This window comes from Apodemus sylvaticus, chromosome 21 (assembly GCF_947179515.1).
Source record: "Apodemus sylvaticus chromosome 21, mApoSyl1.1, whole genome shotgun sequence".
NCBI lineage: Eukaryota > Metazoa > Chordata > Mammalia > Rodentia > Muridae > Apodemus > Apodemus sylvaticus.
Window position 1 is genome coordinate 51,248,239 of NC_067492.1, and position 24,628 is coordinate 51,272,866.

General features: G+C 44.2%; 1 protein-coding gene and 2 pseudogenes across 1 annotated transcript in view; all 3 read left to right on the forward strand.

Moving 5' to 3' along the window:
- The window catches only part of Mmaa (metabolism of cobalamin associated A), a 441,074-nt gene that overhangs the window by 195,494 nt on the left and 220,952 nt on the right, over positions 1-24,628 (forward strand). The window lies entirely within an intron of this gene.
- Positions 1,096-2,542, forward strand: LOC127671595 (cytosolic purine 5'-nucleotidase-like; annotated as a pseudogene).
- Positions 7,088-18,008, forward strand: LOC127671596 (40S ribosomal protein S18-like; annotated as a pseudogene).

Consider the following 24,628-nt stretch of genomic DNA (forward strand, 5'->3'; position numbering starts at 1 on the left):
TTAGGGGATTCGCGGGGTGTAAATAAAATCCATTGTCTGCACATACAAAATTCTCAAAAGTTTAGGAAAAGTATTACATAAATGTGTTCTGAAAGCAAGTAGTTTAGTTACATGGACAGGAACAGGTGTGGCAACCGGCTTTATATCAGTCACAGCACAGCCCTTTATGCAAAGAAGAAACTGTGTGTGCACCAATCACAACACAGTAATTCATGCAAATGAAAGACTGTGCTCACACCAATCACAGGCTTTCCTCTGGCCAATGGGGCGGTGCTCTCCTCAGACTTGAGTTGCGGGAGGAGTGAGGTCATTCGAAGTTCACTGAAGCTTGACTTCTGAATTGTTTTACTTTCCCAAGGCTGCCAGGCTGTCTGGAGTGGTTTAGTCCTGGCTGGAACAGGACTTCTGAGGCTGCTGGGATGTTCTCAGAGTGCTTGTAAAAGAATCAAAGCATCATGGGAGCATGCCAGCCAATTGATAGTAACGGCACTGCTTGACTGACAGGCCCTGCACCGGGCTGCCGGGTCCAGGGAAAGGCCTATCAATCAGCAAGCACTTGACTATTCCAACCATTCACAGAAATCAATAAGGAAAATGTAACTTAGTATCGGTATTTCTAGCAGTATTGAACAGTCCTTGACAGCAGTTAACAACGCTTGAATAGTCCTTCACTTCGGGCCACCAGAAGAGGGGAGTCCTTCTGATCTTTCTCAGTTGGAGTGAGTCCTGAGTCACAAGATGTTGAATTAACATGATTCTAGTGGAGGGCTCTTATTTAAAATTTTATTGAAGCCGGGGGTGGTAGTGAATGTCTTCAATACCAGCACTTGGGAGACAGGCAAATAGATCTCTGTGAGTTCCTGGACAGCCTGGTCCATATAGCGAGGGCTATATAGAGAATCCCTGTCTCAAAAACAAACAAACAAACAAACAAAAATGGTGGCCGTGCTCTAGGACTTCTGCTGTGCAGTGGGCAGAGCCGAATTCATCATACAAAGAAATGACATCCTCCTTGATAACCACTTATGGAATGCAGTGGATGTACCTGATAATGTGAAGAAGCCTATCACCAGGTCTGTGATACCGAAGTTTACCATGGAAAAACTAAAGTGTACAGACGTCGACATAGATTATACACTTGCTGTGTACTAGCCTCTGGAATATGAATCTCTCAGCTTGGAGTTTACTGCGGAGAGATTGGTTTCCATTGGCGCTCCTTAGGAGCTGGCCAGCTCTGCAGATGATTGCGCATGCTTTTCCAGAGGGCTTGTCTTTGACACATTCTATGGAAATCTTTCGAAAGTTGATGCCTATGGAAACCCCTTGTTTTGTGTACATGGATTTAACTTCATAAGAAGATGAGAAACTAGAGAGTGATCTGCAAATAAATTTATCCTAGGAGATGACACAGAACAGTTTTACATTCTGAACACACTGTTCAATCTTCCAGAGACCTACCTGTTGGCCTGCCTAGTAGATTTTTTTTTATTTACTAGTTGTCCCAGATATACCACTTGTAACACAGGATTTAAAGATGGGGACGTCTTCATATCCGACTGGAGTATGCTCCAGGGTATGAGAGACACAGTCCACTGGGTCCACTACAAAGGCTCCCTTTAGGGAAAGACAATTAAAAATCTCGAGAAGTGTATAGTCAAAGGTGGGAAGTTGCCATTGCTTCTGAGTCAGAAGAAGGAAATACGGAAAGTGTCTCTTGCTACTTACAGTGACCATAAATACACAGATAAAATCATGACTTACTTGTTTGAGTTCCCACATGCCCCAAGCCTTGGGAGCTCCCATCAACCACAGAAGTCTGTGATTGCAATCTGTGATTGGTCTGATTTTGGGTGCACAGAAACCTTTTCTTTTTTGAGAAGGCACAGTACTATATCAGGTAGATACTAAAACTGGGAAACTGAACATTGGTACTATCTTAGTCAAGGTTTCTATTACTGCACCAACATCATGACCAAGAAGCAAGTTGGGGAGGAAAGGGTTTATTCGGTATATACCTTCCACATTGCTGCTGATCACCAAAGGAAGTCAGGACTGGAAATGAAGCAGGTCAGGAAGCAGGAGCTGATACAGAGGCCATGGAGGGATGTTACTTATTGGCTTGCTTTCCCTGGCTTGCTCAGTTTGTTTTCTTACAGAACCCGAGACTACCAGCCCAGAGATGGAACCACCCACAAGGGGCCCTCACCACTTGATCACTAATTGTGAAAATGCCCCACAGCTGGATCTCATGGAGGCACTTCCCCTCCTTTCTCCGTGAGAACTCCAGCCTGTGTCACGTGGACACACAGAACCAGCCAGTACAGGTCCTACACAGGCTCCCTGCTGCGTGACATCACCTACTCAGGATATTCATCTGATAGTCTGTGACCTGTTGGGAGCCAAGAGCAAAGGCATTTTGTATATTGGAGACCACAGTTTTTGAGATATTTTGAAGGCACTAAGTGTATATGACCAACATCAGTGCTGGAATGTGGTATGGGACACTCAGACAATCCTTGGCAGTCAGGAAGGGTGGCATTAATGGGGTCACGTGATAGACGGGTGGGAACTAGAGCTTTCTAATGAGTTGGTTCTAGCATCCTGTGGGGAGAAGAGATATAGACTCAAGCTTCCAGAAAATTATTTCCCAGAAGACTTATGGGGACAATGGAATGAGTAAGAGGCACTGATTTCCAAAGAGAGGGTCCTACTGGGAAGGATGCATAGACATTTGGGGAGTGTCACAGCTTTGTAAACAGCCCCAGCTATCTGAGTAAATTCAGAACTCTGAGACAGGCACATTGAAAGAGTATCAGGGTTCAAGACAATCATTTCAGTGTCATTCAGAGCTCTGACAAGTTCATGCTCAATTAATATCTAATTCTACTAGGTTGGTTTTATGCAGGGGAAAATGTCTTCCAAATGTCCCTAGAGTACCCCTAGATCCATTTGTAGGGGAAGAGTACAGTAGTCTTAGCAAGGTTTAATTTTAGCCGGTGCTCGTATTTAAGACAGTTCTTTATTTTGTTGAAACCTGAGGACGGCCAGGCCTATTGGTTGCCTTTGGGCACAGTCCTGCTCCTCCAGGACTAGAGGACTAGCCAGGCAAGCTCGAGTTGGCTGCATCCTCATCAGTTTTCTGAGCCCTGGTTTCACCTTGGCTGTGTGCACAGGTGACACACATAGGACAGCTTCTCAAGCATAGCGGTTTTTTTTGTGTGTGTGTGTGTATCAATACAAAATCGCACGTGGAGAATGAGGACCCTCCCCTGAAGCACTTGGAGACAGAGCACTGACAATTCCACCTTTCTGCAGACTGTGAAATAGGTGCAGAGCCACAATGAGACGTGTGGATGGAGGAGCCCAAGGTTAAGCATGCAACCCATTAGCCTTTCCCTTGTACCTAGTACACAACCCAAAGCTAATTTACATACCATGGCCAACAACTTTAAGTATAAAGCAAGTGTGAAATTTTATGATGTGAAATTCACTTGTGAATCATTTCAACACCCAGAAAGTTTTGGATTTTGGAGCATTGCCTCTTTTTTTCTTTCTTTCTTTTTAGTTTTGCAAGACAGGGTTTTTCCAAGTAGCCCTGGTTATCCTGGAACTCTCTCTGTAGAACAGGCTGGCCTTGAACTTAGAGATCTGCCTGCCTCTGCCTCCTGAATGCTGGGATTAAGGATGTGCACCACCAAAACAGCAAAACAAAGCATAGGAAACATCTTTTAGTGGAAGCTGTGTGTGTCACAGTGTGTCCCACAGTAGCTTCCTCTGTCCACACATCTTCAGTCCCAAATGTTCCTTGCAATGAGTCATTTCTCTGGCTCAGGCCTCTGGCTTCAGTGACACCATCAATACTGGATTCTCATCAAGTCTCCTCTCAGTTATCTTGTTGGTGCCCTGTGTCATAGAGATCCTGCAGCTTTGGAAGAGTAGAATTGGACCTTTCACATGTCTTAACGATTCACAGATGATAAAGGTTTGGGCCAGAGGTGGGTGGTGGGGGGCAATTGAGAGTTTTGGATCTGGGTGGTATCTGAGTGTTAAGGCCTGGGTAACTGCTGCCTATCTAGCCATTCATTTCATGCTGATATTACTGTTACTAGGAAACTTCCTCACGCAAGTTGATTGCGTGTCATGTTATGCTCTATGCATTGGTGTTCTTAGAAACCAATCACAATACAGATCCGTTAGAACTACTTTGTATAGTTAGCTACAATAAGCTTGGACCCAAACCACCTGCCCAGCAGGACTTTCTGAAACTATGCTTGAGTGTTTATGGTTTTTGCCTTTATAATCTGCCCCTGGGATGGACCCCAATGTAAGAGAGACACCTGGACCAATATAAGAAACCATTTGGAATAAGACTTCTATTTTGAGTAGGAGTCAAATAAAGTGTTAAATTCCCAAGACCTCCCTGGGAACTGATGTCCTACTACTCAGCAGAAGGAGACATGTACGTGGGTAACTGACATCCTGGTTGGCAAGATGGGACATAAATGTTAGACAGGGCAAGTCACCTACCGCTGTGGAATGCCCCAACCAAGGGGAACAGGGTAAGTGTACCGCAAAGACAGGAACTTCTTAAGGAAGTTCCCTATCCCTAAATCCTGATTGGTGGAATAACTTGGCACAAATGTTTGTGGATTTCGAGTTTAAATGCTGGTTCAGGGTTGAAGTCAGCTCCCTAGTCTGGTTTTTGGCCCTGGTCAATCAGTCCTGGGTGAATGCTCAATAAACCATTCCTTGTCTGTCCGAGATGGGTGTGTTGCCCAGGAGAGGTGCAGGGCCTGCTTTCCAGAGTGCACCAGCCAGGAAGGGTCAGGGCCAGCTCGCCAGTTCCCAGGACTCCAGGGCCAGTTCTTTTAACTACAGCAGGTAGTGAAGGGCAGAAGGTGGGAGGGCCTCACCCCCTCACCCACACCACCTCACAGTAGAGGAGTGGTGGGGCCAGCTCTCCCTTCTCTGTTCTCAGGGTTGGCTTGCCTACCCCTCCCCCCTTTTTATTTTCTATATTCTTTGTTTACATTCCAAATGCTTTCTCCTTTCCCGGTCCCCCCTCCCCATAAGTCCCATAAGCCCTCTTCTCTCTGCCCATTCCCCAATCACCCCCTCCCATTTCTCTGTCCTGGTAATCTCCTACAATGCTGGATCAAGTCTTTTCAGAACCAGGGACCCTCCTTCCTTCTTCTTGGGAATCATTTGATATGTTAATTGTGTCTTGAGTATTCAGAGCTTCTGGGCTAATTAATATCCACTTATCAGTGACTGAATTCCATGTGTATTCTTTTGTGATTGGGTTACCTCACTTAGGATGATATTTTCCAGTTCAAACCATTTGCCTAAAATTTTCATGAATTCATTGTTTTTAATTGCTGAGTAGTATTCCATTGTGTAAATACACCACATTTTCTGTATCCATTCCTCCATTGAGGGACATCTGGGTTCTTTCCAGCTTCTGGCTATTATAAATAAGGCTGCTATGAACATAGTGGAGCATGTGTCCTTATTGCATGCCGGGGAATCCTCTGGGTATATACCCAGGAGTGGTATAGCAGGGTCCTCCGGAAGTGTCATGCCCAGTTTTCTGAGGAACCGCCAGACTGATTTCCATAGTGGTTGTTCCACCAGCAATGGAGGAATGTTCCTCTTTCTCCATATCCTTGCTAGTATCTGCTGTCACCTGAGTTTTTTATCTTAGCCCTTCTGACTGGTGTGAGGTGGAATCTCAGGGTTGTTTTGATTTGCATTTCCCTGATGACTAAGGACATTAAACATTTCTTTAGGTGCTTCTCAGCCATTCCAGTTTCCTCAGTTGAGAATTCTCTGTTTAGCTCTGTTCCCCACTTTTAATAGGGTTATTTGGTTCTCTGGAGTCTAATTCCTTGAGTTCTTTGTATATTGCAGTTTAGAATTTGACATAAGAGTCCTCAACTTGTGGGGTACATGAAATAGCTTGAATGAAAGATGAATCATTTTTCTCTGGTGCACTAGGACCACAATACAATTCACAAATCATATTCTAGCCCCAGATCTCTTTGTTGTCAAACCTGGGACAAGTGGCTGGGGTGCCTATTTAACCTATCAAAGCAGATCTGACCTTTAGGTCCTCCCAGCATCCCTACCTAGTACAGGGTGTGACTGGCATACCCCACTCTCTATCTATTACAAAGTATGACTGGCATACCTCACTCTCTATCCTGAACTTTCCAGCCCAGTGGCTTGGCTGCCCTTCCCCCAGATGCTCTTTCCAATATAATCCACACATTTTGGCTACCCCCTGTCTCCGTGCCCCTCCCCCCACTCCCTACCCCTACCCTACCCCCTTCCCCACCCTCCTCCCCCCTGCTTCTCCTGGCTGCTGTACTCAGTTCCTCTCTCTCCCCCTGCCCCGTTCCCCAGATGTGCCTGCCCCCCCTTCTAAGCTCTCCCACACATCTATAACAACCCTGGCCCCACACCACACCTAGGAACAGCTGTGTCCTTGCCTTTCCATTTTACTTCTTTCCAGTCACTTGACCTGTCTGTGTGTTGTGTGACCTGGTGACCACCTTCAGAACTCAGGACATTATTCCTGCTCCCTCTCCTCTTCCTCCCCGACTGACACTGATTGTAGAAGGGACAAATAAGAACCATCTGGGCAATGCCTCCTTGTGCCTAAGGGGACAAGAGACAGAAGGGCCTCGGCAGAGCAAATGTATAGTTTGACTCTCGGATGCAATGACAGACCCTCGGCTTCCTGCCTCCTCCAGCATCTCTGCGATGCCGCTCAGCTCAAAGGGGTCAAGGTGGAAGGCTTGTCTCCAACCTTCAGAGCGGAGAAGATCCTTCCGTTTGTTCTATTGCTTGAATCGCAGTGTTTAAGGAAAGGTGATATTTTTAATATTAACTTGAAATTACTACTTTTCTTCTTTTTCTTCTTTATCATCACCTGCCACTTCTGCCTCTCTTCCTCTTGCTTTTGAGAACAAGCTAGCCTTAAACTCCCCATATCGATGAGGGTGACCTTGAATTGCTAAGCAAAGAGTGCACCGCCAAAATTGACTATTCTAAGTTATACAAGCAAAGCACAGTCTCTTCCGTGATGAGTCACAAAGGTAAGTAGGTTCTGGCATTTTCAATGCCAGACATTTGACACAGAACACTTTTCTGAAGTAGAGTTTAAAATGTGCTGGAAATTCATTGGTACCCTACCCTGGGAATGTAAGATTTTTGGGATATGGTGTTCTCTAGTTTAAAAGCAGAGGAGGAAGGGAAGAAGAGAGAGTCAAAGGGCAGGATCTCTGAAGCTATAAATACATGTTACAGTGCTGAGGCAGCCGTAGAATTCCAAGAGGGGCAGAGCTCAAAATATTCCCAGATTCTGTTAAGACATGTCTTTTTCTATCGTCCCTCAATGCAGCCAACAATTAGACTCTTCCATCCATTTCCAGCCAGAAAAGCTTAAGAAATACCAGCTCTTGATTTTACCAGTTTAAAACTAACAGAAAATAAATAAAAAAGGAACTCTTTGCCCACAGTTAAGAGTTCCAGATCTCCAGAATAGGATCAAGAAATGTGGGTGTGGTGGATTCTTTCTCAGTTGCTAGGGGACATTTGAGTTATGTAAATGCCACACCAAGGGCCGTCAAAGCAGATGGAACAGAGCATTAACTGACCGCCTGAGGTGGTCAGTCAGTTGAAGACCTGCAGTGAAATTCCTAGCTTTGTTAAGTGGGCTATGGGGAAGGGGAGACTCACCTTTCTTAAGGATCCCAAGCTAGAGTCTTCTATTAGAAGCAGAATGCTGTATTAGAGAGGCTATTGAAATGATTTGGTAAAAGGTTATCTGTTCTTGCTCAAGAAATGAATATATGTGCTTAAATGCACTTTATTGGGGAAGGGTAAATTACCCAAATGATGATATTTCTGATGTGGGTAGGTAATTTAGACACATAAAATATGAATGAATAAATGACCTAAAAATCAATCATTTCACTCCTATTTATTGAGTACTTGTCACATTCAGGCCAAAGGGAAAACGGATGTTTGGATCAAAGACCTACCAGGAGGTGATTGATCTTACTATGTAAGATTATAATGGAGCCGAGAAACTCTGGTCACCCAATGACACCGTGGTTGTCACAATGTCACCATGGTTGTCACAATGTGAACCCTCACTTTTGTAGTGATGCTGCTGAGAACAAGACCACAGTGGTGGCAGCTGTGTAAATGAGGAGCCTGTATAGGTTACCAGAGGTTGTGCTGCTTCCTTGCTATCGTGTGTAACGGTAGTGTGGTTAATCCTCTCTTAATTCCCCAGTGGGTGGGTGTGCTTCTTCCTACTGCTCCAATGTTGTGGATTCTCGAATGAAGCACACACACACACTCTTCCACAGGAGGCCTACACACCACCACTGGTGCTGCCGCTGTATCTTTAGTGATCCCTGAGAAGTACCAGCACGTTTTGTGAGTACTCAACACCAGCATCGCTGGGCGGCAGAAATAGCCTTTGCCATCACTGCCATTAAGGGTGTGGGGCAGAGATATGTTCGAGTGGTGTAGGGGAAGGCAGATGCTGACCTCACCAAGAGGGCTGGAGGACTCACTGAGGATAAGGCAGAGTGTGTGATCACCACCATGCAGAACCCACGACAGCACAAGATCCCAGACTGGCTCTTGAGCAGACAGAAGGATGTGAAGGAGAAGTACAGCCAGGTTCTGACCAATGGTCTAGACAACAAGCTATGTGAGGGCCTGGAGTGGCTGAAGAAAATTCAAGCCCACAGGGGGCTGCACCACTTTTGGGGCCTTCATGTCTGGGGTCAGCACACCAAGACCACTGGTCACCGCGGGCCATATCCAAGAAGAAATAAGTCTCTGGGCCTTTGCTGTTAATAGTTTATATACCTAAAGAAAAAAAAAAAAAAGAAAGGAGTTTGCACACACACAGAGTCTTTTTTTTTTAAAGATTTATTTATTGTTTTATGTTAAGTACACTGTAGCTGTCTTCAGACACACCAGAAGAGGGTGCCAGATCTCATTACAGATGGTTGTAAACCACCATGTGGTTGCTGGGGTTTGAACTCAGGACCTTCAGAACTGCAGTCAGTGCTCTTAACCACCAAGCCATCCCTCCAGCCCCAGACTCTTCTTTTTAATATGCCCTAAGCAGCTCAAAGTCTGGGCCACTCCCAAGCTTCCACGTTGCTGTCACCTCCCCTCCAATACTCCTGAATTATTATTTATTAAAATCTATATTTTCGCCAGGCGGTGGTGGTGCACACCTGTAATCCCAGCACTCTGGGAGGCAGAGACAGGTGGATTTCTAAGTTCGAGGCCAGCCTGGTCTACAGAGTGAGTTCCAGGACAGCCAGGGCTACACAGAGAAACCCTGTCTAAAAAAAAAACAAAATAAATAAATAAATAAATAAATAAATAAATAAATAAAATAAAAAAATTAAAAAATAAAATAAAATCTATATTTTCTTTCTGTGCTACCCCAGACCCAGTTGGAGAAGGACCCCCTGGGGTTACTTTTCCCTGGTTCTTATATGATTGTTCTTCTGTCTTCTGCAGCTCTCCTGCCTGATCCTCCTGATTTCCCAGCATGGTGATTCTAAACCTTTCTTCTTCCCTGTCTTCCTTGCCTGGAAAATGTCCTTCCTCTGTCTGTCTGCCCAACCATTGGCCGCCGGCAACTTTATTTATCAATGATAGCCAATTTGGGGCAGGGTCCCTCAGCATCATATACGTAGATGTGCAAATTGGAACCAGATTAACATACTATAGGCAATAAACCAAATCCACAACATTAGTATACATTTAAAAAAAAGATTTGTTTTCATGTATTTGAGTGTTTGCTTGCGTATATCTGTTATCGCATGCATGCAGTGACCAAGGGTGCCAGAAGAGGGCGTAAGAGCCCCCTAGAACTGGCCAGGTGGTTGTTCGCCATCACATGGTACATCTCTGCAATCCTACAATATACTTTTTTATCATTCAAAAAAGAAACGTGGAATAACAATGACAGCTCCTGCAAGGAGCTTTTTACCTGCAAAGGAAAGCAATCATCACAAACTAGCTTGCTCTCATTGCAGTGCTCCAAAGCACAAAGCAAATAGAACGTCGTCTCAGGACTCTTGGGAGATGGTGCAGACTTCCCTGGGTGAAGTTGATCCAGCTCTGTCTCCTGATTTCCCCATCACTTGGGCGTCAATTGCTAATGTTGTTTGGCGTTCAGTCTGACAACACTGGGAAACCCTGAAGTCTGGGAGGGGGAGGGGGATGTACACAGAGGAAATAGGAAATCAGAGAAAGTGGGCGTGTGCGGATGAGACAGGGCTTGCTTGGTCAGAGTCCCAGCCCTGCTGCCTGCCCTGTGACCCCAACCACAGGTTTAGTTTCCTTGGCAAATAAGCGGTGAGTTTGTGCCTCTGCCGTCCCTTCCTCGCCATTAAAGGTCTTTGCTTCTGCCTCAGTCGCTTCCTAAAATTCCCAGGGACCTAGTTTCTCCATTCCCTGGCTTTGCCCACCCAGAGCCTATCTGCACAGCTCAGGGCGAAGGCCGGGGTAGGAGGGTTCCCAGGCCAGGCTGTCCCCCATCTCCTCATCCAGGCTGGACTCTAAAGCAAATGCAGTTCTTCCTGATCCCAGCTGTTTCTAACACTGTCCCCATTCTCAGTGTTGGAGAATACAGGATTAACAGCAATCTCAGGGAAGAAGAAAAAGAAGCAAGAGAGAATTGAGGAGTGCTTTTTTATTTTGTTTTGTGTTGCAAGGTGGGGCAGAGAGGAACTTCTGAGTTAGAGGAAGGATTTCATGATCTTGGAAATCAACTTGGCATCTTTATTTGTGTACATGTTTGCTTGGTTTTGATTTTTATTTAACAAATAAATTTTGAACGTGCTGTGACGAGTCTCAGGGAGACAACAAATGGGATGGAATCGTCTTTCAAGATGTTCACAGCATAAATAAAGAGAACAACTATAAACGTAAAAGCCGGCCTTCACATATTAGGAAGAGTTCATGTGAGGTACACAGAGGAGAGGCTAACCGGAAATGGGAAGGAGAGTCAGTGGGCGCCTTATGGAAAGGGTCGTAAAAGCTAAATTTGTTGGTAACAGAAAGGTGTATAAATTAGAGAGACCAATGATCAAAGACTCTGGATTGTGAAGATTACAAAAGTCTCCACTGTGTCTCAGCCTGACCTTTTGCCATATCAGATAGGACCTGTGCCTATTTGACTAGAAGTCACAGCATCACGACATACAGTGTAATCATGCTCAGCTAACCTCCAGTGCAGGCTCATGGGTTTCCTCTAATTTATAGCGCTGTATTTAGATTTCCTGACAACAATGTCAATATTTCCATTTTTGGGTCAGGTTTAGTACCTAATGGTCATTGGGCTGTATGACTGAGAATCAGCCATTTTCTAGAACACTCTAATTTGCTGATATTTTTGGTGGCTTGTCCTTACTCTCCTTAGAGGTGACTAATACAGTTGATATTTTATCAAGGAAGAAGAGGTGGCAAAGACATTTGGGGACCTCTATACGTTTACAGAAGTGTCCAGTGGCAGTTGGTGTATTACTGACTGGATGGAGAGATGCCTTGATACTTGGTAAGGCATGCTTCTGGGTGTGTCTACAAGGGTGTTTCTAGAAGACTGGTGTGTGGGTCAGTGAGACGGGTCAGGCAGAATCATCCTGAATGTGCACAGCATCCGTCACTAAGCTGTGCTTACGAGCTTATAAGAAACAAAACGCTGTAGAAGAGAGGAAGACCATGCACACATAAGCTTTCCCCTAGAGTGGATGCAGTTTTGGCTTGTCACTCTCCTGGCCATCAAGGTCTAGCTTTTGAACACTGACCTATACCAACAGCTATTCAGGGCTTTAAAAATTAACAGATGTCATTTTAAAAGTACAACTTCAGGTTTCGAGAAAAGATGGGCAGAGAATCCAGCACATCCAGAATCCCCACTGATAATCCGTGAACCTTTATAATTTCTTGTCTCAGTTTGGTGCATTGGCTACCATTAGTGATCCACTACGAATATGGTCTTTTACAAAAGATTTATTTATTTTTATTTTATAGGTAAGAATGTTTTTCCTGTCTGTGAACCATGTGAGTGACTGGTGCCCACAGAGGTTAATGGTGGGCATCAGATTCCATTGAACAAGAGTTACAGATGGCTATGACCCAAAATATCAGTATTGGGAATCAAACCTGGGTCCCTTGGAAAAGGAGCCATGTTCTTAACTGAGTCATCTTCTCAGCCCTGGTGAAGGGTCTCAGACACCAAGCTCTAGAGTGCATTCTGAGTCCCTCGGTCTGACCTGTTCCTGTTCTGCTCTGGCAGAACATCTTCTGCTTCCTTCTTACCTCTCTCTAGGCTTCTCCCGGCTGTGAGTTTCTCAGCCTGCCTTTTTACCCCTTGACCTTGACAACTTTGAAAAGTGTTAGCCATATATGTTGTAGGACATTGCTTTCTGGGAAGTGGTCTAACGCCTTTCTCCTAATTAGAATTTTGAAGGGAAGATCATAAGGTAAATGCCTTTTTTTATTTAAAAAAATCTACTTTTTTATTTCTTTATATGGACTGTTAAATGTGCATTCATGGGGAACATGGACTACCGGTGAGGATTCTGAACAGGGTGTGCTCTCTAAACCTAAAATTATTCTTTAAAAGTGACACCTGTTAGTTTAAAACATGGTGTGCTGGCTGGTTTTGTGTGTCAATTTGACACAGGCTGGAGTTATCACAGAGAAAGGAGTTTCAATTGGGGGAGTACCTCCATGAGATCCAACTGTGAGGCATTTTCTCAATTAGTGATCAAGGGGGAGGGCCCCTTGTGGGTGGTACCATCCTTGGGCTGGTGCTCTTGGGTTCTATAAGAGAGCAGGCTGAGCAAGCCAGGGGAAGCAAGCCAGTAAGAAACATCCCTCCATGGCCTCTGCATCAGCTCCTGCTTCCTGACCTGCTTGAGTTCCAGTGCTGACTTCCTTTAGTGATGAACTGCAACATGGTAAGCTCAATAAACCCTTTCCTCCCCAACTTGCTTCTTGGTCATGATGTTTGTGCAGGAATAGAAACCCTGACTAAGGCACATGGTTAACACTGCATTAGTGGTCCTTTGATGCACATCCTCTGTCCTTTCCATGTTAATGGATTTAGCTAACATTATTCAAGCAGAAGTGTCAGCACCGGTGCCTCTCCCACATGCTGCCAGTCCCTTCTCTCGGGGCAATGAGGGAAGGATGCACCCTGTGACCACAGCTTAAATATCTTGGGGCTAGAGGAAGAGAAGGGATATGAGAAGTCTGATATTCTAGAACTCTAAAATTTGTAACAAAAATATAGCTGATAAATTTTAGAAATTCATTTAAAAAAAATCCAACCACATTCGAGGCCTGGATATACAGTACAATAAGAATCTTTCATTGCCAACACAAGGACTTGTTTGTCATTTGATGTCAGGGACCTATGGTTCCAAACATTTCATTATTTCTCTGTGGCATCAAGGCCAGAGAATAGATACAGCAGCTGCAGTTCACCACAACCAGGACAGATATCTCAACACAGCATCTTTCTCCCTCACACTCACAGTTAGTCGTTCTTATGAGATAATAGGTATTTGTCATGGAAGCAGCCACCCAGAATTTCTTAGTTTTCTTTTTATATTGCAAAAAGTAAAAATAAATTTGGTTGTTAAATATAAAGGTTTTTTTTTTTTGAGGAATTGTGTCTTACATGTTCTTTGAGTGTGTGTGTGTGTATGTGTATGTGTGTGTGTGTGCTAAGAAAATAAGATGGCAGCCAGGCAGTGGTGGCACACACCTTTAATCCTAGTACTTGGGAGGCAGAGGCAGGTGGATTTCTGAGTTCGAGGCCAGCCTGGTCTACAGAGTGAGTTCCAGGATAGCCAGGGCTATACAGAGAAACCCTGTCTTGAAAAAAACCAAAAAAAAGGAAAAACAACAACAAAAAAACAAAACAAAACCTTAAGAAAATAAGATATCTAACAAATGCAGACTAATTATGGTGGTTCTAGGTTGTAGGATTTTCATTGGTATTTTCACTTTTTACCCTATGTACTTGTGTAACTAGTGCTTGAACAAATCTTAGCAACATTTTGCAACTTTTTAAAAGGAAAAAGTAGAAAGAGTAAGGAAAAGGCGGGAGTCATTTTCTTGAGTCTGTTAGAACCCTGGGGAAAGGTGACATCAGAGGGAGAGGAAGAAGGCCACTTTCTTTGAAATCAAAGGATAAAAAGATAATTATAGAGATTTTTTAAAAAGTGAAGTGCAGCAGGGGCTTCCTACCAGATGTTCACATGGCCGCCATCATCTAAGAAGAAGCGAGATGAAATCATTTCCAGTGGGCATTCTTTTACAGAGCCTCACACACGTGGGACCCAGGTTCAGAAGCAATTAAACGTTTGATGTGAGTGCTGACTGTCGTGCTGGTGAGGAAACTTCAGTATTGCCAACAAAGATAATCCTAGACCACAAAGTCTGAGTAGTGAAGACACAAGTCCACAGGAACATGGACGACAAAGAGACAAACAGAAACGAGAGTTGCGGTGACAGTGGCCAGGGACGTGACTGGCGTGACCTACAGGGCAAACAACAGGCAAGAGTTCCCGTGTGTCTCTTGACCTGGTGCTCTGCCTGGCTATTCTTTCCTTTTGTAGTTGTTGTATGCTTGCTTTTTTGAGACAAGGTCTCACTATGTGGCTCTGGTGGGTCTTGGGCTGCCGTGTTGACCATGCTGGCATTGAGTGGACAATAATCCTCCTGATTGTGCCCTCCTGGCAATAAGATTGTAGGCATTTGCTACCACGCCCGACTTTGCTAGATGTTTTTTAACAACTGACTTCTAGAATGTCGCAGAAACTCTCAGGGTCACTCACACCGCTAGGGAATAGCAGGAATGGAGTCCAGTCCAGCTTTGGTGACAAAGCTTGATGAATCTTTGATTTCTAATATCAGAAACTCCTTTCCCTCTCTCTCGATGACTGCCTTTTCCCAACGGAGGCGTACCTCAGCACCTTGCTGCGACCTTCATTTGCGTAGGTATCTTCTAAGGACACTGCAGTGCCCTCCAAGCATTCTCCGCAGATGAAAAGTGAGTTTCCTCTATCTTATTTCTTGCATCTTAGGTTACTTTCATTTTTGCAAACTCAATTTCTTCCTAAATCATTGGAATGGCACCTTTTGCCCTGTGTAGACAAAGTATCCCCCATTATCTCCTCTTGCTTGGTAATGTGACCCCAGGATGTTGATCCAAGACTTCGCTTTCAGTGCTGACACACATTCTCTTTTTGCCCTTGGTCAGTCAGTCTGCTTCTGTGTCCTTAAATGTATAAAGGCAGCAGTAGGAACCTCATCCCAGCATTCCTAAGGTCCAGTACATTTATTTTTTAAAATATTAGAAAGGCCTTTGACAGAACATCAAATAGGATGGTCAAGTGGGCCAGTGAGATGGCTCAATCTATAAAGGTGCTTGCCACAAAGTCTTCTGATGACCTGAGTTTGATCCCCAGAACTCACGTGGTATAAGGAGACAAACAAATTCTTCAAACTGTCCTCTGATGGATACACACACACAGACACACACACACACACACACTCCTTGGTGCAATCAGGAACACCTGCATACACTGAAGCAATGAATGAATGAATGAATATATACAGATTATTTTTAAATTATGTGTGAAGTACAAATAAGCATTTTATTTTTTACGTATTACTTATGCCATTGTCTCAGCTCTAGTCTCTCCGACGAGATGATCTAACACAGTTTGAATCTCCTCTTCCAGATGAACTCCCCACCTGGCTTCAGCTTTTCCTTCTCCAGCCTGAGATTCCTGGGGAAATTCCAGTCTCTCGAGGTCCATTGTTTCAATTGTCCGATGGCCAAAGGGAGATTTGTGTCTCTGAAGCATGCCCACTCTCGCCAGCTGGTTCTGGCTGGGCAGCCTAAACAACAGAAATGGTTGCTCTCACAGCTTGAGACCTTCTCGACCTGTATGTAGATCACCACCGTACCTGAGTCCTCTCTCCACCCAGGGGCTTCTCCTGCATCTCTTCCTCCTCTTATGATGACGTTTGTAATGTGTCCGTATCCGTCTTCCTCAGACCATGCTTCTTTAAAGGCTGTACGTTGTGTAGCTGTCTCCTCTGGAGGAAGGAAGTTAAGACTCCAGAAGTACCAAAAACATTCAGATTTGGGAAACTCAGAAAGTTACAGGAGCCACAGACTCCTATTGGAGTAAATAGTTGCTGAAGGAGAAGATGCCACTTTCCGGGGATGCATTTTGTGTCGTCATTGATGACTAGGAGGGAGGAGGGGCTCCTAGTGAGCCCGGATCCACGATTCACCCACAACTGTAAGTCATCCCTCACCCACACTTCTATAAGTACCTCAGATGAACTCATTGCTTCACAGACTCAGACTAGGGTGGAATTATTTCTTTGGTCTGTTGCAGGCGCCTGTATGTAAGCACATATCATGAACAGATGTTGGCTCTGGGGTCCCCACAGACTTACCCAACAGCAATTTCTAAGTATAGCCACATTTTAAAGGGGGAAGGTATGGTGATTTGAATATGCTTGGCCCATGAGAAGTGGTTCTTATTAGGAGGTATGGGCTTGTTGGAGCAAGTGTGTCACTGTGAGGGTGGGCTTTGAGAGCCCCCTCCTGGCTGCCTGTGGAAGACAAGGTCTTGTGCTGGCTGCCTCCAGATGAAGATGTAGAACTCTTGGTCCTCCAGCACCGTGTCTGCCTGGATGCTGCCATGCTTCCTGCCGTGATGGTAACGGATAAAACCTCTAAAACTGTAAACCAGTCCCAATTAAATGATGCCCTTTGTAAGAGTTGCCATGGTCTCTTCACAGCAATGGAGAAAGCATTCCCCAAATACCAGTGAGCTGTTGAGCTGAAGGAAAGGCTAGAAAACGATGGCCAAGAGGCACACAGCCCTTTGTACGGCGTTTTCACGTCCTCCACCTCCCTCAGGTTAGGAGCACGTGCTTTTCTCTGTGCTCTGTTTATAAGAAGCCAAAGTGAAGAAGGGATTCCAGTCTTCCTCTGCAAGGTGCATTTTTATATGTTAATTGTTTTAATTGTATTATTAATGTGTGCACATGCACCTGTGCGCATGTGTTCATGCCCTGGCACATGTATACACTTCAAGAGACAACGTTTGTAGAGTCACTTCTTTTCCACCTTTGCATGGGTTCCAGGCATTGAACTTAGATCGTAAGGCCTGAGCAGCAAGCTCTTACCCTCTGAGGCATCGTGCCGGCTCTTATCTTGACCTTCTGTGGGGACTTGAACTCACAAGATCGTCTTGCTTCTGCCTCCCAAGTGCTGGAGGATACCACAGCTATTATATAGTATATACTATATACAGTATATAGGTAGATACCACCTATATACTAACCTTGATATGGACTTTTCCAGTCCTTATTCTGCTGCCTCAGTGGGTTATGTTTCCCAGTCTGAGTTCTTTGTCTTTATTTTAAATAACACATTCCTTTCTTTCCTTTGGTTGTTTTGTAGAATATTCCCTGTTGCACTAGTTTTTATTTTCTTCATATTCTTTAAGATGTTATATACATTGGGAAACTTTCCTAGAGCTCCTCTTGTTCAAGCAGCAGCAAGCTCTTCTTAATTCAGATTATATATATCCTTTTTTGCTTCCACAAAGCCCAATTAGAAAGCTCAAGAGAAGAAAGGAAATCTATAATGTTCAGCTACATGGGATTTTTGTTTTTTTGTTTTTTGTTTTTTAGTACAATCTCTGCTGTTCTTTCTTTTTTCCTGATAGTCTAAGATTCCTCCCTCTTTCGATTTTAAATGATTTAAAAAATTCTTTGAGCCGGGCAGTGGTGGCACATGCCTTTAATCCCAGCACTTGGGAGACAGAGGCAGGCAGATTTCTGAGTTTGAGGCCAGCCTGGTCTACAGAGTGAGGTCCAGGACAGCCGAGCTATACAGAAAAACCCTGTCCCGAAAAAAACAAAAAGAAAATTGTATTTGGGGGAGAGTGTGTGCACATCTATGTAGGTACCATGAAGACTAGAAGAGAACATCTTGAAGATGAGTTACAAGTAGTTGTGAGTTGCCTGACATAGGTTCTGGGAACCAAACTGGGGTCCTCTGGAAGAGCAGCACTCTTAACTGACAGTCACCTTTCCAACCTCCACATTGTTTTCATCCATTGTTTGTTTCAAGAATTTTCATGTGTTTATGCGATACCAGTAAAGTATCTGCCTTTCAGGCATGCGTGCCTGGGTATGAGGACCTGGGGGAGCATCCCAGGGCTCACATTAAAATTGGGATGGACTTGCACACCTGTTTCACCAGCACTGGGGTGGAGGAAGCTGGACAGATCCCAGAAGCTCATTTGACTCTATGCAGGTCAGCGGGAGACCCTGTCTCAGAAGGGAGGGGCAACTGAAGAAGTCATCTGCTATAGAGCTCTGGCCCCGCCGGGCAGTGGTGGCGCACGTCTGTAATCCCAGCACTTGGGAGGCAGAGGCAGGCGGATTTCTGAGTTCGAGGCCAGCCTGGTCTACAGAATGAGTTCCGGGACAGCCAAGGCTACACAGAGAAACCCTGTCTCAAAAAAAAATAGAGCTCTGGCCGCCACATACTTATATCTGCACGTACATACTCACACATGAGTATGTATCCACATGTACATACATGCTCACACACACGCACACACAGATATCTTTCAGCCATTCTTTTAGAGTAGGGCTGCTGGTGACATGTCTTCTTGGCTTCTTTCACCTTACAATGGCTTGGATGCGGAACAGCGGCACTCACAGGAATACAGGTGGTGGCTGTTCTCGGGGCACAGCTGGGGTCTCAGGAAAGCTTTAGATGGCCACGGGTCCTGTCTGGATGGCAGGTGAGAGGCTGTTTCCAGAGCCTAGCTGGAGCGAGCATGGTTTTTAAAATTACATGCAACAAATGTGTGTGCGTGTGTTGTGTTGCATGTGTCTCTGTGTGTATGGGTACGTGTTTCTTTCTTGATGGCTTCATCTTATGTTTTCAGAAATTCAACTCTACTGTGTTGTGTAAGAACACGAGTTTCTCTGGTTTTAAATCTTGCTGAGTTTTTCTCCAGTTTTTGGACCTGTCTTTTATAAAACCTAAGGCAGCTTTCAGCTGCTGTTCCTCTGAAAACTCTTCCGCCATTCCCCTTCCTCCAATCCATATTATTGTTCAATAACTTACATGTACTGGATTTTAGTTCGACATTCCAGTTTTCCCAGTTGGCCCCGCCCCGTCCACTCTCCTTTATTGTTTGGATAGTGTTGCTCTTGTTGGTTCATCTGGACGCTCACTGACTCTCTCCTCTGTTATTGAGAAAACGGTCTTTCCCTCAGACTCTGCTACACACCTTGTCTCATCTCCTTCTGTGGGTATTTTGTTCCCTCTTCTAAGAAGGGCCAGAGCATCCATACTTTGTTCTTCCTTCTTCTTGAGCTTCATATGGTCTGTGACTTGTGTCTTGGGTACTCTGAGCTTCTGGGCTAATATCTATTTATCAGTGAGTGCATACCATGTGTGTTCTTTTGTGATTGGGTTACCTCACTTAGGATGATATTTTCCAGTTCCACCCTAAGAATTTCATGAATTCATTGTTTTTAATAGCTGAGTAGTATTCCATTATGTAAATATACCACATTTTCTGTATCTGGAGCGGACTCTGAGGGAAAGACCATCCAGAGACTACCCCACCTAGTGATCCATGCCATATACAGTTACACAACCCAGACACTATTATGGATGCCCACAAGTATTTGCTGACCGGAGCCGCATATAGCTGTCACCTGGGAGGCTGTGCCAGTGCATGACAAACACAGAGGGGGACACTCTCAGTCAGCCATTGAACTGAGCACAGGGTCCCCAATGGGGGAGCTAGAGAAAGGACCCAAGGAGCTGAAGGGGTTTGCTGTGCCATAGGAGGAACAACAATATGAGTCACCCAGCACTCCCAGAGCTCCCAGGGACAAAACCATCAACCAGAGAGTACACATGGAGTTACCCATGGCTCCAGATGCATAGGCATCAGAGGATGGCCTTGTTGGACATCAAAGGGAGGAGAGGCTCTTGTTCCTGGAAAGGCTCGATGCCTCAGTGTAGGGGAATGCCAGGATCGGGAAGCAGAAGTGGGTGGATTGGGGAGCAGGGGGAGGGAAGGTGGCTTGTGGGATTTTCGGTGGTAGGGGAGAGGGAACCAGGAAAGGGGAAATCATTTGAAATGTAAATAAAGAATGTATCTATTTAAAAAAAGAGAGAGAATGGTATTCAAGAGAGCTTTTAAATGAACATGATTGTACTTTTCAGTTCTAAGTTTTCTTTTTCTTTTTCATTTTTCTCCCTTTTCTTTGCAGAAGCTGTTTACAATTTGTTTCAAGCATTTGTAATTATTGAAGCAGTTTGAGGTGGCTGCTTCTAACTCCTTGTTACATAATCCTGACATCTGTGTTTGGTGTGTATTGACAATCTTTTCTTACTCATTTGAGAAGTATTTTGGGCTTTGGACTTTGGACTGTTTTTTATTTGTTTGTTTCTTTCTTTCTTTATATTAATGACATTTTAGATTTCATTAATGTAGTTGACTATTTTGCCAGCATGTATATATGTGCACCATGTGCATGTGGTGTACAACGAAGCCAGAAGAGGACATAAAGTCCCTTGGAAGTGGAGCTATAGATGATTGTGAGCTGCCATCTGTGTGCTGGGAACGGAACTTGGGGCTGAAAGGGCAAAGTCTTTAATGTTGTACTTACAGAAGTTTTCTAGACAGATTTATGCATTCCCTCTCAAAACTGTACTAAAAGAGAGCACAGAAATAAGACAGAAGCAGAAGCAGAGGATGGGAGGAAAGGTCACTTCTTGCTAGTAAGGATTTTGGAGCTGGAGAACAGGTCGGCAGTATCCACTGCGGCAGACCAGAGGGAGCTAAAACCTAAGTCAGTCCATTTGTAGTATTTATGACAATGGAATGAGGCTTCTTATAACAACTGGATACTGATGGCAATAGGTGTCTCTTATATACAGGGTGGGTTGAAAGCAGGAGATTGCCTGTAAGCATTTAAAAGGTCCTGTTAGCCTCCCCCTTCCCTCCTCCACCAGGTCAGTACGAGCGCTTCCCTCCTGAGCCACAGTGTGTGGCTGGAGAGTACCTACTCCAGCACCTTGGTACCTCGGCTCCTTTCTTTTCCTGTTACTGTGACAAGATTTGCTGCTGAGACGAACTTAAGAGAGGAAGGGTTTACTCTGGCTGACAGGCCAGGAGTGCAGTGCATCCTGTCAGGGAAGCCTGACACAGCTGCTCACGTCAAGCAGAGAGAGATAAAGGTTAGCCCTCAGCTCACTCTGCATTTTCTACGGTCCAGGATCCACCTCTCCTGTGCACCCACTGCTCAGCTGATAGACCCTGCACCCACTCCCTTTCCATTGCTTGGCTGGTATGAGAAAGGATGCAGTAAACACGCGAGTTCATGTGTCTTTGCCGAGTACCGATTTTATTTCCTTTGACTATATGACAGTAATGAAGTCGCTGGATCCCAGGACACTTCCATCTGAAGAGCAACCTCTCCGTTTTCCATAATGGCTCTACACATTTACATTCCCACCAAGAGTGTAAGCGACTTCTCCTTTCCCCACGAGACTATGCCAGCAAAGACATCTTTCTGGTAATAGCCACTCTAAGTAGAGCCAGATGACATCTCATCATGGTTTAAATTTTCATTTCCCTGACGACTAGTGGCGTTGAATATTTTTTCATATATCTGTTTAGGATAAAAGCATGGGTCAGGGATATATCCCAAAAGAATTATCCAAGAGAACTGAATGTTGCTAACCCACAGGCATCTGGAGTTAGCAGCTGAGATGCATAGAGCAGGCAAAAATTAAAATTCAGTTCAAGTACAGGCTTAGTGTATGTGGCAAAAGTGCGTAAGGCATCCATAATGAAAACCTTAAAAGCTCACCATGTCAGTGGCAAATGTTAAAATGAAATGCAGTGGTGCTTACAAAACAATTGGGGATACTGATGCCCAATGGCTTCATTTTCAATTATTCTGTTATGCAACTATTCTGTTATGCAACTATAAAGGCAGAGATGAGTATTGTTTGATTTGTGTATAATTCGTGAGGACCCCACCAGCCATTTAGAGAATGGCACTACAAGCTTACGGAGTTACAAACAAGGTATCCACAGTGACAAGACGGTCAGCAAACAGCCAGTCCATCTAGTCTGTAAAATGAGGGCAACCGGTGAGGATAATTGTCCGGAACACACTATCAATGCCATAAACCAAGAGAAACTATAAATTAGGTCAACGCTGGAGAAAAGGGGAAGGAAACTGAAAATCAAGCTGATTGCCATCTCTTAGGACCACATATGAACACACGTGAACCATGCAGGTGTGGAAAGACCACAATCGAATAAAGCCTCTGATGAAGGCCACAGGAGCAGGAAGGAGGAGAAGAAATATGTTCATTTTGCCATTATTCAAAAAGGCTTCAGGCCAATTTTCTAAAACTCATTTGGCAAAAAAGCCATAGAACAAATTGGCTATTAGTAAATGTACTAGGTGAACAAGCTTTGGGAAACACATTGTTTTGATGAATTAGCCTGCTTCTGCTTAAGCAGAATGTCAATAAACGCTGCGTAAAAAGATTAAATATTTTAATTTTCAATGCCAGACATTTATTTTTAATTATTATTCGGACAAGGTCTCACTTTGTAGGCCAGGTTACAGACTTGCGCTATCATACAAATCATATATCATATATCTTTATTACAAATTATGGCATAGAAATGTAACTACTAAAGCAAAAATATAAGGCAGGCAGAAGCAGTACAAACAATTTAAAAATCCAACTGTAAAGTTTTTAAAGCAATAAAGCAGAAAGCATGGTGAAATAGTAAATGACACTGAGTTCCAGAATAGATATCACATATCAGAAAGTACAGTTGAACTCATCCTTTAAAAAAAAATCTTCATGCTTAAGTCAGGAATGAGCTAAGCATCACCAAAACCTTGGAATGAAACAACAGATTAAAGTCTGTACAGGCCTAAGGACAGTGCGTGTCTCATAAGAGAAACTCACTGAGTTGAGAGATGCAAAACATATCTAGAGGAAATCTGGAAGTCAAAGACTCATTGACCAAATGAAAGACAGTTGGTGTCGGGTCCAGGGCGGAGAACACGAGCAGAGCAGGGAGGCTTTGAATGGGGCAGAGGAGGGCAGAATCACAACAGCAGCACCAGCAGCAGCATCAATTCAGAGGCAAAGAAACTTCCAGTAAAGGAGAAATTGGCAGCTGAACCCCTGGGGATCACAGCAGCTCAAAATGATGTTGTAGGAGAATGCCGTCAAATTTTAACAAGACACAATTCCAATGTCACTTAAACTGTTTTGGAACAGGGGGAAAAATGAGTGACTTTTGTAAATTAGCATAAAATTATTTTAAAATCCAACAAAGATAAAATAAAGACAAAACAAGCTGAGCTCACTGAAAGGCACAAATACAACAGACATCTATAAAACACTAGTCACAGATACAGCAGTGTGTTCAATGCATGGTTTACAGGGACTCGGTGCTCAGAAGTCTTTTTTTTTTATAATTAGTCACAGAGTCAAAATATTGCCAGATGAAGGTGGAGTTTCCTCCTCTCTGGTGTTCTCCAAGAAAAGAGTACATGGTTGAGGCACATGGGTTAAGAAGAAGCACTTGCTAATTATGTGTAAAGTATAATGGTGCCATTACACTTTCATGCACACATAATGCATGGCTCTTATTGGCACCTGTCTCTTTGTGCCCCGCCCTCTTCTGTCCAGTCCCCTCCTATTATCATCGTTTAGGTTTGTGTGACCCAGTGGTTTTGTTAGGGTTGTTTATAGGCCACAGAGACAGGCTGGTGACCACCGGAAACTCCAGCAGCAGAGGGATCCTACATGCCTGGACTTCTTGGCACCTGCACACATGACCAAATACCCATGCACCCATATGCCTAATTAAAGATTGAATTTAAAAGTAAGTTACAGGCTTCCACCTGGAAAAAGATCTCAGCAGAAAAAGGCGTTGGCTGTGAGATCCTGTACCTCATAGCTGAGAGAGCCCTGACCTTCGTGTGTATGTTGTGGCATACACACAATCACTCACACACCAATAAGCGACAATTAAAAACTGTCTTAATAGAAAAGAGCTATGTGTGAGAAGATGAAGATGCTTGGAATTGGCTGGCTAGAAATTTTCCTCTAGAACTCTGAGGCATGAATATAGCCTTTATCACGCTGATTTTAGCCCAGTCAGACCCACTGAAGTCTCTGTAGCTCCTCACTACGCTCTAACGGATACAATATCTATGGTTTTCACCCACCGAGCTTTTAGTAATTTGTCACAGAAGCAATGAAAACAAGGATCAGGACTAATTAAATTACTGTCATCTAAACAACAGTGTCCTATGCACCTGTGACAACAGGATAAAGAGATCTCTGTGTTCCAGCACAGGACACCCCTAGGATGCACACTAAGCAGAGAAATCAAGAGGACCTGGTGAGCATGGCCACCTCTAGAAGAACAGTCCTTTTTAGTTCTTC